At 38.2% G+C, this 11,536-nt stretch overlaps 1 pseudogene; it reads right to left on the bottom strand.

Moving 5' to 3' along the window:
* Positions 1-371: 371 nt before the first annotated feature.
* Positions 372-7,675, bottom strand: LOC114697036 (annotated as a pseudogene).
* Positions 7,676-11,536: the final 3,861 nt, after the last annotated feature.

Here is an 11,536-nt window from a genome sequence, read left to right as displayed (position 1 = left end):
GGAACTACTTAACTGGAAGCCTTATTAGGTCATCTACAGTTTTGAGATTCAATTATATTAAATATTAATGCATGATCATTAATGCAAGAATGGATTTAATCTTAACCTTACAGTAGGACAAAATAATTCTTATCTCCCAGGTTGGCCAACTCCTACTAATAGCAACCATGTGCTTTTAATTCACATATGCAAAAATAAATAAGTAAATAAAAGTTACCTGGTATGTTGGTATACAGAAAAAATAACTTTATAAATATTTAAAGATAGCGATGGATTGAGGTTGAATATCTTTCCTAAATATAATTTGAAAGTTTCTTGTGTTTAATTTTTGTGTGTCTATATGACTAGAATCTAGAATTCTTTTTTTTTTTTTCCTTTATGGAAAATTTATTGCCATGCTCCAACAGCACATCACTTTTTCTTTTCAACATCTTGCTCTGCAGCTTCCTTTGCCCTCTTTGCTCGGATGCCAAAGAGCCGGGCATTGGCCTGCGCCATGCGAAGACTGGCAAAAGCCTTGAAGTTCTCTTCTTCTGTGATGACCCTGGCTTTCTCCTTTTTGTAGACATTCCGGATGGGCATCACAAGTCCTGTGAGCTTGGTGGCCAATTTAAGTTCTTCAGCAGAACTATCTCCCTTCTTTGGAGCAGAAGGCTTCCTGGGGAAGAGTATGAGCTTGGAGTGGTACTCCTTCAGGCGCTGCACATTGGCCTGTAGTGATTCAGTAGATTTATTTCGCCTCCTTGGGTCCACAGAGATGCCGATGGTGTGAGCCACTTTCTTATGGATACCAGCCACCCTGAGTTCTTCCAGGCTGAAGCCCCGCCAGCTCGAACCTTGGTGTGGTATCTCACTGTGGGGCACCTCACTATGGGCCTGATGGGACCGGACGCGGGGCGAGGAGCGATGCGGCGCGCTTTCTCCTGCTGGGCCTTGTGTCTGCGGATCTTGCGTGCCGGCTGGTTGAACCAAGTGTCTACTCACTGCTGCCAATCCTTGTGGAAGTGGGCCGTTCTCCTGCACGGGAGGCAGCCATGGCGCCCAGCCGGAATGGCATGACTAGAATTCTTGATCACCTTTCCATCAACTTCATTAAATATAAGAGGTAAAAGATCTCATGACCTGCAAAAATATACTTTATATCTTTTCTGTGGGAAAATGTACTAAATTTATCAAAAGGAAAATACAGAAATGTAGGCTAAATTATATTGGATGCCCATCAATCAATCAACTTCTGATTCCTGAGAGAATTCTGAGACACTACTGTTGGAATTTTCTTTCTCACTCAAAGTCCAATGAGCATCTTTTTTTTTTTTTTTTTTCGAGACAGGGTTTCTCTGTGTAGCTTTGCGCCTTTCCTGGAGCTCACTTGGTAGCCCAGGCTGGCCTCGAACTCACAGAGATCCGCCTGGCTCTGCCTCCCGAGTGCTGGGATTAAAGGCGTGCGCCACCACGCCCTGCCCAATGAGCATCTTGAAAGAGAGTTTATGGATCATTTTCCCACAGATTTATTGCTTGCATGCAGGAGCATCGATTCTTTGAAATGTTGGGCAGAAAGAAGGCAGGTTGCAAATAATCTGTGCATCTTGTCATGAAATAGAGTAAAGATGAGACTCAAATTCCAGTGTGCTCTTCTATATAAACACATTTTGTAACAGTGTGCCTGCTGTTAGCATATGAGCTTTGAATTTTTGTGCTGTAAATATTATTTTCAAAGAAAAACAGCCTTTTATCTCCACATCTAACTCATCTACACAACAAAACACACTCTTTAAAATAAAAGTAAATTTGATTTTTATAAAAAAAGAAAGCAAATAGTTCCACAACCTCACTGTATAGTTTCTATATATCAATGACATGAATTATATATATATATATATATATATATATATATATATATATAAAACATCTAACATCTGGTCAAAATATGTTAATAAATAATCATTTAAACAATGAAATATTCCTACTATGGACTTCTAACTGCATTTAAAACTATTTGTATGAGTGCTTAAGATATAAGAAAAGTATCAATATATATTCTTTATACTAAAAATGAGTATATTAATGTATCAAACCAGAATACATTCCCAAACTATGTTCAACATGCAGCCTAAGAGTTTGCAGGACAGCCAACTTACCTGAAATTACAAGCTTTGTGTTCAGTAAGAGGCCCTGTCTCCAGACAATAAAGCAGAGGTTGATAGAAGAAGGTTCTAGAAGTCCTCATCTGGCTTCTGTATGCATGTGCACATTGGCATGTATGTACCACGGACACCTAACACACAAGGCCCTGAAGCCACTTGATCTCAAGAAAGAACACAAAAACTGTAACCTAAAGCAAAGCTATTCCTAGGAAGATTTAACAAGTTTTACCTGTGGAAGTCCAGTACCCAAACAGCTAAAAGTGAAAACTATCCTAAATTCAGGTCCCAATATGGGTTACATAGGATTTTCTAAACCAGATTGAGCTATACAATAAGAACTTATATCTTTCATAATAATAATATGATAAAATTATAAATAACAATTTATAATAAATTATAATAAAAATAAAATAAATCTTTCATCTTCTTAGGTTAATTGCTTTAAATATCTTATTTTACAAATAGGAACTCATGAACTTGAGACCAACAGCTGTGGAGACTCCATGGGACTGACTAGGCCCTCTGCATAAGCAAGACAGTTGTGCAATTTGGTCTGCTTAAGGGAATTTGGAATTAAATGTGAGAATCTTTATGTTCCATCTTCCTTTAATGACCCCTAAGTCTATGAAATTAAGAATTAGCATAGATATGTGTGTGCACGTGAGTATGTGAATAGTGAGGTTAATGATGTTATATAGTCCTTTTAGTTCTCACTGGGGTTAGATCTCCTGGGCAAACTGAGAAGGGGGAATAGAGAGGAGGTGGTGGGAGGGGATGGGATGTGGGAACATGGGGGAGAGAGGGGAAGGGAGAGCAATGAAAGAGATATCTTGACAGAGGGTACCATTAATGGTATAGGGAGAAATCCGCAGCTAGGGAAAACCCCAGGAATTGACAAGATTGCCCCCAGCTAAGACTCATAGCAATGGTAGAGACGGTTCTAGAACTAGCCTTCCCCTGCACTCAGATTGGTGTTCACCCTAATTATCATCATAGAACCTATATCCAATGACTAATGGAAGCAGATACAGAGATCCACAGCTAGTACTTGGCCAAGACTCTGGAGTTCAGTTGAGAAGAGGAAGGAAGGATTATAAGAGAAAGGGGTTCAGAATCATGATGAGAAAAACCACAAAATAGCTGACCCAAGCTAATGTGAGCTCTAGGACTCTGGACTGACAGCTGGGGAGCCTGCATGGGACTGAACTATGCTCTCTAAATGTGGGTAAAAGTTGTGTGGTTTGATGTGTTGTGGGCTCCTTAGCAATGGGGCCAGGACTTACCCCAGATACACAAACTGGCTTTTTAGAGCCCATTCCCTTTGGTGCAATGCCTTACTCAGCCTTGATGCAGGAGGGAGGGACTAGGTCTGGCCCCAACACGGGGTAACAGCCTGCACTGACTAGCAAAGGGAGGCCTTACTCTCTATTAGGAAAAAATGGGGGAAGGTGGGGAGAATGGCAGAAGAGGAGAGAGGGGAACAGAGGTTGTCAAAGGAAAGGAAATAATTTTTAATAAAAATTATATAAATAAATAAATATTTAATACAGAAGGAACACAGTGGGTACTAAAATTTATTTCTGTTTTTCTGTGTTTAATTATGAGACATGGCTTGGGCAGCATTGGTCAAATGGCATATATGCTATATCCTTCGTTTAGTTTAATAGCAAGCACATTTCTGACATTGTCACTTTTCAAACTTTAACATCCATACCTCTCTTGGAAAAATGCTATTCAGTGAGTAATTGTCTCCTCCTTCTTCTGTTCTGATTCAACACTGACCAAACACAGATCAGTTGCAGGTCCTTATAAATATCACTGAAAGAGTTCCAAAGCTTCAATTTTGCTCTAATGAAATAAAAGGGTTGAGTCAGACATGTATCTGATAAGAGTGTAATAAAAATAGTGATGCTGTGTGTAGGAGAGTGTTTGTGAGTGTGAGAGTACATGTGCATGAGTGTGTTTGTGAGTGTGATAGTGCATGTGTATGCATGTGTGTGAGTGGGGATGTGTGTGAGAGTATTTGTGAGTGTAAGAGTGGGTGTATGTTCTATAAACAGATGTTCAGAAGATGCTGCAACCTCTCAGAAATGCATCATTACAGTAACAGTTTAGAGGTGCTAAGACATTCCTATAAACCAAAACCCCAAATCACCAGTTTATTCTGAATATAACAATGCTTAGGTTCACTTTGAGAAACTTCAAGCATGATGTTTTCCAAAGCATCTTTTAACCTTAGAAATTTTGTGAACTCCTGGCAAATTCATATTTGCATCAATGGTAAAGATTCTCATGTGTCAGTTGGGATTTGTAGTTGAAATCCTGCTGTTCTCTTTCTCTCCTCTGCCATAACCACAACTAGGTGTAAAACCAATGGGTTTTTAGTATGTGATCCACTTCCCCTAGGAATTAGATGAGAATCAATAGAAACCATGTTTAAGTAAATTCTGCAAAATTTTAAATGAAGCAAGTAACATGAAAAATAAGGAATTTAATAGCTGTGGAGAGGTATTCTTTTATCTTAGGAGAGTGAAGGTAAAGTGAAGAAATAATATTAAAAGTTGCAAAAATGCTAAAAGTCTGTATGAAGTAGACCTTGTCTGCTTCATTTATTCAAGGAATATTAGAATTTTGAGGACCATTTCAAATTTCAGAGCACAAGATTTCCATGAATACAATAATTTTATGGGCCAATCAGCACAGTTACAGGAAAAAAATGCAAGTTCAGTGAGGTCCAGAGGCATCCATAGCCTTGAGGTTCCTTTCCTCTGGGGAGTTGAAGTAGCTGGTAGAAAGATTTTAGAAGCATTAGTCTTCCCCACCTCACTTCTCATCCATAATCCCCCTTGAGAACACACCAAAAATGACCTCAGACCTCCCACTAGGACCCATCTCTCAAAGCTACCAGTGTCTTTCAATCACACCAAGCTTGGGAACAAGCCTTTAACACATGAGCCTTCGAGGGCCCCTTACAGAACAGATCATTCTAGTCACTAATTTCCACTGCTGAATTTCACATCATTACATGACTACACTAAAGTTCTTTCTCCTTCATACATGGATGGATTTGGGTATATTTTCAATGTTTAATAATTGCATGCAAAGCCATTCTGAATACTCTTATCCATGTCTCTGTTCACTAGTGAATGATTTTTTTAAAATACTTTTATAATTAACTTAATTTCACATATCATCCACGGATTCCCCTGTCCTCCCTCCTCCCACCCCACAAGCCTTCCCCCTCAATCCACACCCCCATTCCCGCCTCCTCCAAGGCAAGTTCTCCCCTGGGGAGTCAGCCCAGCCTGGTAAACTCAGATAAGTGAGAAGTGAGACAGTTGATTAACTTGAATGGATTTTTATCAGTTTCCTCTCTAGAATTAGAGTTACAGAGCCACAGAGAATTATATTCACTTTTACACTAGTGGTTATTCGATAACTCTCTGAAGAGCTAACTATACTGAATTATTTTCTCACAAATCTTCATTGCATATCAAAATCAATTTCTGGTGATTTGGGCACAACTTCCAGAGAGAATACCTTGCTGCCAAGTTTGCCAAGGAACAAATGTCTCAAATATTCTGAGATATGCTAGCACGTGTTCAGCTACCGCAGTCACTGTAGCATAAAAGGACCCCATGTCTCTGCTGTGACTCTATAAACACAAGCCACTATGGCCATTCAACATTTATTTTCTTTCTAATTCTCAACTGTTAAAAATCCTCTCACTTAAAATGTTTAGGAGGTTTCCACCATGATTTGAGAATTTTATATAATATATTCTGATCATATCCACCCCTCTCCAATTCCACCCCTCTCCAATTTCTCCCAGATCTACCCTCTCCATCCTCACCTCCCTGTCAATCTACCTTTGAGTTTTATTCTTCTTTTGCTTTTTAAAGTTTATTTTTCATTTTATTGAAAACAATTCTTTTCACATAATATATCCTGATTATGGGGTCCCCTCCCTCCATCCCTCGCAGTTCTCCACCACCTCCCCTCCCATTTGGATCCACCCATTTATGTCTTTCATTAGAGACAGTGACAATTATGGGCCCCCTCTCATAGAGTAGGCCTTAAATCAAAACAGATATTGTTTGGTTATTCCCACAACCTTAGTGCTACAATTGCCCTAGCGTATCTTGCAGGCAGAACACAATTTTAGATCAAAGTTTTGTAGTTGGGTTGGTGTTTGAATTCCTCCTTTGGCTGCATGTAGAAGAATCCAAATAGACCCATACTTATCTCTTTGAACAAAATTCAACTCCAAATGGATCACGGAAAGCTATTAGTGAACAAGTAGAGTGGTGAGCTCTCATTTGCTCACATGCTACCGTGGCTGCTCTATGGGGATTCAGTTTGCTGCCTGGGAAAGGGAGATGGTTTGAATATTCCAAAAGCTCTAAAGATTGTTCTCTCCAAAGTTCATCAGCTAATCTAGGCTTTAGGAAGGAGCAAGATCCCAGGAAATCTGTATTTGTTGATTGGGATCTTAACCTCTGGAATGTTTCTCTCCTTATTTGCCTTCCATCCTGCAGAAAACAAGGGTACTCTTTAAAGCCCAGTCACCTTCTTCCTTAAATGTGAGTTTCCTCACATCCTATTATCAAAATTTATTTCTTTGCCATGGGTAGAGCCAAAAGACATAAAGCTATTACACACACAGAAAGAGGATCCAGCCCTGTCACCTGGCCACTGTGTGAAATGGGAAATTTGCTCATATTCTTCAAGGCTAGGTTCTCTCATCTGAAAGCCTGAGGAAAGAGTTAAATGTGATTTATATAGAAGCGTCTGGCAGAGAAGAGGTTTTTCAGGAACCAATAGTGGGTTCTTGTTATTTATGTGTACAAGTCGAAATTCCTCTTTCTGGAGGTAACAGGCTCCACATTCATGTGTCTTCCTACCCATTCATTGTGCTTTCCATATGCACTTGTCACTTCTGCCTCACTGAAAATAGGGCAAGTTATCTCACCTCCCCTCTAACAATTAAACTCTTAACTATTCTAGGACATAGTCAAGGTCTTCCTCAAGACTAAAACCTGCCCAAAGCATCTAACCTACACCAGCTTCTCTCTCTCTCTCTCTTTTTTTTGTTTTTTTGTTTTTTGTTTTTTGTTTTTTGTTTTTTGTTTTTCAAGACAGGGTTTTTCCGTGTAGTTTCGGTTCCTGCCCTGGATCTCACTCTATAGACCAGGTTGGCCTCGAACTCACAGAAATCAGCCTGGCTCTGCCTCCCAAGTGGTGGGATTAAAGGTGTGCACCACCACCGCTGCCCAGCTGCTTCTCCTTTTTCTAAGGCTATTTTCAATTCACCGGATTAGCACTTATCATCATCAGTTTCATCTGTAATCATTTTACCTTCCTCATTGCCCACCTTGTAAGGATAAAGATATTAGGAGCTTCAAGCGGACTCCCCACAAGTGGGCTGAGCAAAAGTTATTACTCAGGTTTAAATTGACTCACACATTAACTGTGTGACTTACAGTGCCACAGGTCACAATCATTCCCACAGATGCATAACGTCTCCCCATTCTATCGTTTGCTCACTTATTCATTCATTTGTTTATTTTTTATTCAAACTCCATTCATATGTTTGAAGTTATTCACTGGGAACCAAGTGTGGAATGAAGTGGATGCACTCCTGCTTGTGTGTATGCCACACCTAGTGCTAAATGAGCAAATAAAAAGATACTAGAGCAATGATCCATATCAATGATGGAGAGATGGAACAATGTTCATCACAACTGGGGAAACAAATATTTGTTATGTGGTCTGGAAGGAAAGAAGTCAGAAGAAATGAGAAGGTGACAAAACTCAGGAGATGATAGTGGTGGGACTCCTTTTAGAGCCATTCTCCACCATTACTATCCAATGGATTTTTCAACTCATTCATGTTTGAATAAATGATGTTATCGTTGCTGCTTTATTGACAGGAAGCCCTAGGATGAGCTCTGCATTGGACCCTGGGCTTCAGTATAACTGGACCCATTTACCACCCCTGCTTTCACGTCAAGAACAGGAACATTTCTCCACACTCTCTCTCCTCACCTCAAAAATATCATGCAAATGTCAGCTTCTGTAGTAGTACTTGGGACCTCTAGTCTGCAAATAATGACATGGACACTTATTATTAATGATGAAAGTTTGGCCTTAGCCTAGGCTTTTTCCCAACTAGCTCTTATAACTTAATCTATTTCTATTAATCTACATTCTCTCACATGGCTTGGTTACTCCCTCTGTACAGTATGTCAGACTTGCTCCAAGTCTGCTGACAAAATCTTCACCTAGATTCCTCCTTCTCTTCCTTTCTCTCCCCAGAAATTCCATCTATCCTCTCCTGCCTAGTTATAGACCACTCAGCTCTTTATTTCACCAATCACAGAAATATAGCTTTACACATTTTACAAATATCCCACAATAAGCTTCCATTGGTTGATTCCTTGGGGGAAAACTGAATGCTCTAAAGTCATAGAATTAAAAGGCTTATATCAAATCTACCTACATCTCAAGAATGAAGGAGCAGAGAATGATGTCCAGGGATGTCTGGGAAAGAAAAGGCTAGTGAAAGTGTGGTGAAAGTCTTTCTCATAGAAATAATATTGACAAAGAAGAAAGAAGGAGGAGAAAGAGGAGGAGGAGGAAGAAAGACAATGCAAGAAAGAAGCAGATGAAATGTTTACTGTCTTTTGTGGAGTAGCTGAGAGAGTAAGAATGAGGAAATTAATTTAACAGATAAATATTAGTGGAATATTTGGAAGCAGTTCCCAAGTCAATATTCTTTAGTGTACCCTCCATTCTACATTAGATGCTATAATCATCACAAACACATGAGCCTGAGGAAAGTACTGACATTACTGTATGGAAGTTCGGTAGAATCCCCAGGAGAATTATCACACATAGGTTATTGAAATACTTCTAAAGAATGTTAAGAATGTTCCTAATAGGGAAAATGTTTTTAGAATGTGGTGTTAATTCTGAGACAGCACATAGAGAACCTTTAGGGAAGTTAAGGAAGCTATCTAAGAAATCTTTCAGATTTTCTATATAAACAAAAGTCATTAAAAGTCAAGAATAACTGGATGTGGTAAAGAGAAGGGGTGGGGAGAGACTAGGAGGAAGGGAGGGAAGGGAAACTGAGGTTGGGATGTAATATATGTGAGAAAAAAGTCAAGAATAACATAATCAAGTCTAGACACATTTGTTCTTTGATTATCACTCTACAAAAAACAGACTTGCAATTATGTGCCAGAAGTATTTTATACCCACAATACATGATTTTGATATAACTTCTATCAAAAATTCCATTCTTCCTAAAATTCATTCTCAGTGTTACAGAACTTAAAAGACCTTATATATATGATTTTGTTAGCTATTAATAACATATCAAAGTGGAGTAAACTTCACTCCTTTGCATATTCCTTTAATATAGAGATTGTAGCTACTGCTGTAAAGATTTAGACAGAAATATTCATGGCTAGAATGAGTCATGACATAAACTACATAAATATTAAACATGTTTCCAATGTCTGACCATTTAATTCAAGCAAGGCCACTTACTGACTAAGATACTTTCTCTTATCACATTGAGTACACATATAATTATGAACATACATACACATGCACATACAACCAGGCTTCACAGAAAACAGGAATCCATCCAGGCATTCTAATCAATTCTGTTTCATTTCATAGTGTCTGATTAATTCTGTCTGATTTCTGTCAGGCATGTCAGTCCTAAAATTATACACTAGAGATTTTTCTGCCTAATTCATTTTCTTCCCCAACTCCTAAATAATTATTTGAGAGGAAATTAAATTATACATTAAATAAAATAATTTCTTTCCCAGAAGATATCAGACTTTAGGCATTTTTAAGCTGCTACTATATAATAAAGTAATTGTGTAATTAGAAATACATTTGTCAAGTAGGTAATTATTATGCTTAGAACATGAAAAAATGACTTCTTAAAGAGAGAAATAAAAAGATGGTATTAAGAATTTTAATGGATCAAATGAAAGCTTCAAGTTTTATTGGAAAGAAATAAATGTTTTTAACGAGAATAGGTTTTATGCACTTGAAAGTCCATTTTAAACAGGGTCAGATAATGAGTTTGGGGGAAAGTCTGACTGAATGAATTCCCATTAATACCCCTCTGCAGCATCAAGTTGGGTGTGAGCCAAGGGGAAGCCTGTGTCCACAATGTGTTCTCTCCACCTGTTCCTCCAGCATCAGTACCAGCTTCAGTTGGCCATGGATGATCAACTTTTCATCATTTCCATCTCCACCCTAATCTAAAACATTTTACTCTTTTACCTGCATTAGTTCAACAGCCTCTTATTCAGTTCCTATTATCTCTAATTAGTGTGTTTTATTATCCTGTCTTTCATTCAAGGACAATTTATGTAAAGTAAGCTAACCATTCTAAAATGTAAACATATTTCAAACTTAACCATACCCATAATACCATGCAACTATTACATATATCAAGGTCCCAAATGTTTCATTAGAACAAAGTGAACCCAATAAACATTAGCTCATCTCATCCCCTACCTTGTCCCCATTCCATGTCAAGAGACAATCTGTTTTTCCTCTCTACTATGGAATAATGCTCTTGTACACTGTAAAGTTTTGTCACTCAAATTAGTTTAATAAAATGCTTATTGGCTGATAGCCAGGCAGAAAGTATATGTGGAGTAATTAAATTAAGGATGATGGGAAGGAAAAGGAAGGAGTCAGAGAGTTGCCAGCCATATGCAGAGAGAGCAGGAGATGAATGTGTCATGCTAATAAAGGTACCACCATGTGGCAAAACATAAATAGAAATATGGGTTAATTTAAATGTAAGCATTACTTGATAATAAGCCTGAGCTATTGGCTGAGCATTTATAAGTGATATTAAACCTCTGAGTAAATTATTTGGGATACAACTGCCAATTATTTGGAAACAGGCAGGTTGAAAAAAACATGTGATACACCTGTTCATATGTCTTTATATCTATATATCTTTTCTGGATAGTACATATAAATAAATCATGTCTATGTTTAAAGATTTATTTTTATATTTATTTATATATTTATGCATACATGTTTTATATGTATTTATTATGTGTGTAGCCATGTGTGCGTATGTGCACATGTGTTCAAGTGCCTTCAGAGGCCAGAAGAAGGTGCTGAATGCCTTGCAACTAGAGGTACAAGATGTTGCTCTCTCACTTCTACATTGTTTATGGCTGTGTTATGAGTTGTGTTTAAAGTTTCTCCAAAACTCTTATGTTGAATACACATTGCCCAGTTCATGAATTCAATCATTAAGAAGTTTTTAAATCAAGAAGACCCTAACCTAGTTATTAATGGGTGCAAAATTTGATAGCATTCTAGGGAGGTGGTGGAAA

This window comes from Peromyscus leucopus, chromosome 1, assembly GCF_004664715.2.
Source record: "Peromyscus leucopus breed LL Stock chromosome 1, UCI_PerLeu_2.1, whole genome shotgun sequence".
In the NCBI taxonomy this organism is placed as follows: domain Eukaryota; kingdom Metazoa; phylum Chordata; class Mammalia; order Rodentia; family Cricetidae; genus Peromyscus; species Peromyscus leucopus.
Note: the sequence above shows the minus strand (reverse complement) of the source record. Positions and strands in the feature narration are given on the sequence as shown.